At 45.1% G+C, this 6,018-nt stretch overlaps 4 non-coding genes across 4 annotated transcripts; 2 read left to right on the top strand and 2 right to left on the bottom strand.

The window, feature by feature from the left end:
• Window positions 1-2,588: 2,588 nt before the first annotated feature.
• Window positions 2,589-2,659, bottom strand: trnag-gcc. Its single transcript has one exon. It is a non-coding gene; the product is annotated as a tRNA-Gly (tRNA).
• Window positions 2,660-3,118: 459 nt separating this feature from the next.
• Window positions 3,119-3,235, top strand: LOC117562610. The gene has a single exon (XR_004571592.1). It is a non-coding gene; the product is annotated as a U5 spliceosomal RNA (small nuclear RNA).
• Window positions 3,236-3,383: 148 nt separating this feature from the next.
• LOC117562593 lies at window positions 3,384-3,574 on the top strand. Its single transcript, XR_004571576.1, has one exon. It is a non-coding gene; the product is annotated as a U2 spliceosomal RNA (small nuclear RNA).
• A 319-nt stretch (window positions 3,575-3,893) lies between these two features.
• Window positions 3,894-4,057, bottom strand: LOC117562612. The gene has a single exon (XR_004571594.1). It is a non-coding gene; the product is annotated as a U1 spliceosomal RNA (small nuclear RNA).
• Window positions 4,058-6,018: the final 1,961 nt, after the last annotated feature.

The following is a 6,018-nucleotide window of genomic DNA, read 5'->3' as shown; positions in this document are numbered from 1 at the left end:
TAATGCCTGGACACACTGCTGCTATAACACAAGAGTTTTCCAATTTGGGATCAATAAAGTATCTATCTATCAGACAATATTATATTCCATCTCTTATAGGCCTATATTTATTAAATGAATCCCACATGTACGTATGGGTTTTTACCACAAAACATATGAAGCATTACATATTTATGTTACAGGCTCAATATGTAAGATTAATACCGTGTATCTAAATCTAATCTTCATAACAATGATTTTTTAAATGTAAACTATGATAATAATGAAAATACATTACTGCCATCTAGTGGTTAACATCAGCTAGTGCGAGAGGGGACAAAAGCAGCACCAAAGCAACATACTCATCTTTCCATCACAAAGAATGATGATATTTTGGCTAAGCTTCTCTTAAAGTATGTTTCCTGGTTTTTTATTAAGAAAGACATGTAGGTCCATGTTTCTGTCAGTATTCTCTTCCCCTTTGCTCTATCTTTACTTGTTTTTGATGTCTTAAGGATATTGTATGTTGTACTGTCGTAGCATGCTGGGACTTCCGATGGTCACTGTCAAACTTCGCTGTAGCTATTGTGCCTTTGAATCTTGAGTGTTTGAATGTGACAGATAATGCCTTTTCTTGCTTTGGACTTACAATGATATTCCTTGCTCTTAGAACAACCCATACTGATACTGGCTGTGTGATGAATGGTAAATTACTATTATGCATTACCCTTTTAAAGTTGATTGCATTGGAAACATACACCTTAGAGCAGTGGCGAGCCGCTCTGAGGGCCTAATATATTCTAAAAAATCATATTTGAAAACATTAAAAAAAACAAAATGTTTTGTTTTGTTTTACCAAAATAATTTGATTTAATTGTATTTAAAATAACATTTCCAAAGAAATAAATTCGAATCTGCCTGTTCAGTTTCTGTTGGAATGTGAAGGGTTAAATGCCGTCTCTGCGAGTTACTGTGAAGACGGCAGAGCTTGTTGGTCCCTCTGTACATTCACAGAGGGACCGCTATAGTAACTCAATGATAAAGTAATGTCAAATGACAGTACAATTGACCAATCATATCTTCCCTCTAAATGGGCGGGCTTTATCTTCGCGGACTTTACGACAAGTTCCACCCGCTGTGAGGTTTATACATGTGTATAAAGTGGTGCAGTGACACGTCCTAAAACCCGGAAGAAAGCTGTGCTCGGGTTCCCTCGACAGAAAGCAATGGGATTTCACCTTAGGGTTTAGGAAAATAGCTGGAAATAAGGTCTGTGGAAAACGAACTTGTTAGATAAATGCAAGTTTTGTTCAGCCGGATAATATCCACATGTCTACCCTACTTTTCTAATTTTCGAATCATAAATCGAATCGATAGATTTATGATTAGCATAAGTTTGTTCATGATGGCTCATGTCAGTGATAGTGATTACTAGAAGTGTGGACTCGAGTCACATGACTTGGACTCGAGTCAGACTCGAGTCACCAATTTGATGACTTTGGACTCGACTTGAAAAAATCACAAAACACTTGCGACTCGACTTGAACACCAATGACTCGGGACTTGACTTGGACTTGAGCCTTCTGACTTGAGGTGACTCCAACACGCCAATCGCGAGATGCCGCTGATAGAGCAGACTCCAGTCGGGGAGAGCAGCATTTTCAGCCGCTTCTACTCTTGCTGAGAATCCTTGCAGGCAGGGCGGGTCTTTATTTAGCTGGGCCACCATGCGGCCAATCATATGCGAGGACACACTAGGATCATACCATTATGTGAAAGAAGGGTGGGGGGCAGACGCTCCAAAGACAGCAGGTGTAGAGGTACAGCCCAGCTACACAGAGCGACAGGGAGACGGGGAGCCGGATTTAAATGCAAGCACGTGGGAAAAAGTCAAGAAATGAGCAAAAAATTATTAAGTATTATTCTGTTGATGGATGTCATTACATTTGGTGAAAAGCACATAATGACTTGTTTAAGACTCGTTTTGTCAAAGTTTAGGACTTGGACTTGACTTGAACTTGCCCATCCTGACTTGAGACTTGACTTGGACTTGAGCGCAAAGACTTGAGACTTGACTCGGACTTGCAAAACAATGACTTGGTCCCACCTCTGTCTGATACTACCACTGCACTTTACAAGCCAGAAATAATGTTTGAATTGTCGGGAAAATAGTTTTTAAACATCTGGAAGAGATTATTAGCCTGTCATTTTGCAAGATATCATTTAACATTTAAGCTCTCTTGGAGAAGGACATAATATGTCCATTTCCAGGAGAGCTTCAATGCTAAATCATATCTTGCAAAATGACAGGCTAAAAGCCAGGAATAAGTGTTTCAAAGGCGGGGAAAAGTTGTTTGAAATAGTCTGATACCTCCTTTTTCAACAGATATGCTATATGCTCTAAGTCATTTAAGAAGGGATACAGTCCACCGGTCATCCCTTACAGTGATTTGATGTCGAGCATCTCACCGAGTTCTCAAATCAATGGGAGTCGGCACGGAGAACATCCCTCTTTACTTGTACACTCCAAAGACCTGTGTGTTTGCTGTAGCAGAGTCCAAGTGGTGTAGGCATTATACTTTATTTTCAGACAACAAAGAACTGTCTATTGCATTGGCCGGGAATCGGACCCGGGTCTCCCACGTGGCAGGTGAGAATTCTACCACTGAACCACCAATGCTGAATTATAAAGCCAAACCACCATACGGCAGTTGAGGCGAAAAGTTCAGCCAACAAAGACTGTTTTTCAAGCAACCACGCCTCTATATTTCATAATAAGATCTATATCCGTAAAGACATTCTAGTGTTCCTCCCTTAAATGGATTTGATGTTTAGCATCAAACTAGTGTTTTCTAATGCCGCGGAGTCAGCACGTATAACATGCCACACAACTCAAGCGTATTACTAAAGAGATAGGTTCCAATCGGGGGCACAAAGTGCAGCACAAAGTGCAGCACAGCAGCGGGGGTCTTTTTTGGACTCAATGCCAAAGAAGCCACAGGTGAGAGCCACGAACCATGCTAGCGCAGCTGGGGGAAAGGGTGTGGCCTGGGATGTGGAAGTGCCAAGTGAGGGTCACCGCGAGGGCTTGGACTGGGACAACTATGGTGGTGTCTGTTCTCGAGGACAGCCTCCACAATTACTCTGGTTTCTCTTCAAAGCGTATAAGTCTTTCGCCTTTTACTAAAGACTTCCGTGGAGAGGAACACCTACGAGTTCAACCTATTTTTGGTAGGCTTGGCCATTTGGCTGAGCATTCTGAGTTTGAGAAAGACAAGAGCAGTCATTAGCACCTGGGCGATCCAAGCTACCCAGCGCCTCGGTTACGCCAGGTCAAAAGAGCCGCACCAAGACCTGCGGCGACTGCGCAACGAGTCCGTCTCCCGCAGCAAACGTTAAGGGTCATCGCTTCTCGGCCTTTTGGCTAAGATCAAGTGTAGTATCTGTTCTTATCAGTTTAATATCTGATACGTCCCCTATACGGGGACTATATATTAAATGGATTTTTAGCACTGGGAGCTGAAAGAGGGGCTTGCCCCGTTCACTCCACGCATCGACCCGGTATTGCAGCGCCTCCGGGAACGGTGCACCCATCTCCTGCCTTGTGGAAAAACAAACAAAGACGCATCTCGAAACCAAAACAGATGGATTCAATTGAGGGCAGAAACTGCAGCACATCAGCAGCGGATCTTTTTTGGACTCAATGCCAAAGGTGACAAATTGAACTTGCCTTGGCTCTGGAGCGTGGCACGCAGCGTGAGGCTCACTGCAAGGGACAGAGATATTTCGAGCCCAAAGGAAGGACACGCGCTGGGGAGGACATTGGCACCAGAAAGTCTTTCCTGGAGCAAAGAAGCCGCCACACATGCAAGCTGTAGCCAGGTTGTCTTTGACCTTTTCTTCAACACTATAATCAGGGGAGAGCGCGAACGCAGTCCCCCACTACCACAAATTATGCAGTCGAGATTCCCACATTTGGGGAATTCGCAGCGGTCAGCATAGCCGGGGTGCAATGGCCGAGCCTCGCCCTGGGTGAACCACCTTGGTGATCATGGTATCTCCCCTGCCAGGTAAGTATGAGTTGGACGGGTCAGAGGCAGGGCAGTCTTGCAACGACAAAGGACACGGCGTGGCGTTTCCTGCCTCTGAGCCGGCCAAAGCAGCCCATCAACCACATTTAACCCTTAAAGACAGATAAGGCTTGAAATAGACATAGGTTCCAATCGGGGCCACAAACTGCAGCACAGCAGCAGGGGTCTTTTTTGGACTCAATGCCTATAGTCACCCAATAGCTTTACTCTCTAATTGTGTACAGATACCAAACAACAGTGAAGCTACTGTATGTTGCATTTGCGGAGAATGGGAACCTAGTTTTCCTCTTGGCTTACAAAGATTCTACCACTCATCTGTCCACATTCACAAGACATCGTAACTACCACTACGCTGGCGAGGTCAACAGCACGGTCAACAAGGTGGGTTTTTCAACAGATATGCTATATGCTCTAAGTCATTTGTTACAACCCGGCTCGTGCGCTGTAACATAAAGCAGGGAGGCGAGACGAGAGATAAGAATAATATAGTTTATTGTTACAACACAACAAACTAAATAGACAGCAGCATCAGGTCCCCGAAACTGGCGCAGAGAAAGTGCCCAGAGGAGTGAGAGAGACGTATCCGGCTGGGCTCCTCCTATAACCTTTTCCCCAGGTGTAGCTCATCAGGCAGGTCTCATCCCCGACAGGTGCGGCTCATCATCACCGGAACCTGTGAACACCCACAAAGCACACACAAATAGACGGCACCCCACGTAGTGTGGAGGGGTCGTCACACTCCCCCCATAAGAAAGGAGTTCTCCTAAGAACACCGTTAACCATCTAAATAGCTAGGAGCTCTTCTCCGATATTTTTCCGTGGACAGAAGACCACTCTGGTCGGTCCCTTGACCCAGCACCTGGAAGAACCCGGAATGTCCTTCCATAAACCGCAAACTCCCTTGGCAAAAACCCTGACCCTATTTAGAGAGAATGGACGTCCATTCTCGGGAGACGTCTGACAGTGGTGCGGTTACCCAAAGTGACAGACCTAACTTTACCTCTATTAAGAGGCAATGGACTTCCACTCTCGGGAGAGCCCCAAACGACGGACTGTAAGCAGGGTCCCACACTCAAAGGCACGCAGAGATCCAGGGGGATGCACATGGCTTTCTTACCCAGGAATGAGTGTGTGAAAGCTGGGTAAAAGTTATGTGAATACAGGGGCGGAGAGAGCAGCAGCAGCAGGCTGTGACCCAGACAGCTCCTTCCAGCACCTCGCTCTCTCCCACCCAGAGGACAGGCTGCTGCTTACAGAGTCACTGGTCCCACACTCACAGGCAGAGATCCAGGGTGATGTACATGGGTCAGAAAAAGTCTAAGTTAGCTTTTGGAAGAACCATATAAAAGGGTGAAAATTGATAAAAATGTACCCCAAAATAGTGTCTCTTAAGGCGGATATAGTCCCCTGACAACTCCCGTTACATTCCTCCAGAGTCAGAAAAAGTATAAGTTAACTTTTGGAAGAACCATATAAAAGGGTGAACATGGATAAAATGTACCCCAAAATAGTGTCTCTTAAGGCGGATATAGTCCCCTGACAACTCCCGTTACATTCCTCCAGAGTCAGAAAAAGTCTAAGTTAACTTTTGGAAGAACCAGAAAAATGGGGTGAAAATGGATAAATTGTACCCCAAAATAGTGTCTCTTAAGGCGGGTAAAAATGATGTGAATATGGGGTGACGTATATGGACACTTGAGCACCAGCAAGACCCCCACCTCCATAACCTTGTGCACCAGGCGAACCTGTGTACCCACATTTAAGCACTCCCCCACGGACTAAACCAAGAGGGAACACCGGTCAGAAGTTCGTGCCCCTGGTAAGACTGAATAACAAAAAAATATGGGGGCATGCCATTAAAACTGCTATGCATTGAGGATTTTAGTCCGAGATGAGTGCTTATCTGCGGGTATCTTGTGTCAGCTTCGTGGACCCCAATTTAAAAGGA

Source organism: Gymnodraco acuticeps, unplaced genomic scaffold, assembly GCF_902827175.1.
Source record: "Gymnodraco acuticeps unplaced genomic scaffold, fGymAcu1.1, whole genome shotgun sequence".
Taxonomy (NCBI): domain Eukaryota; kingdom Metazoa; phylum Chordata; class Actinopteri; order Perciformes; family Bathydraconidae; genus Gymnodraco; species Gymnodraco acuticeps.
The sequence above is the reverse complement of the archived record's forward strand: the minus strand, read 5'-3'. Positions and strand labels throughout refer to the sequence as shown.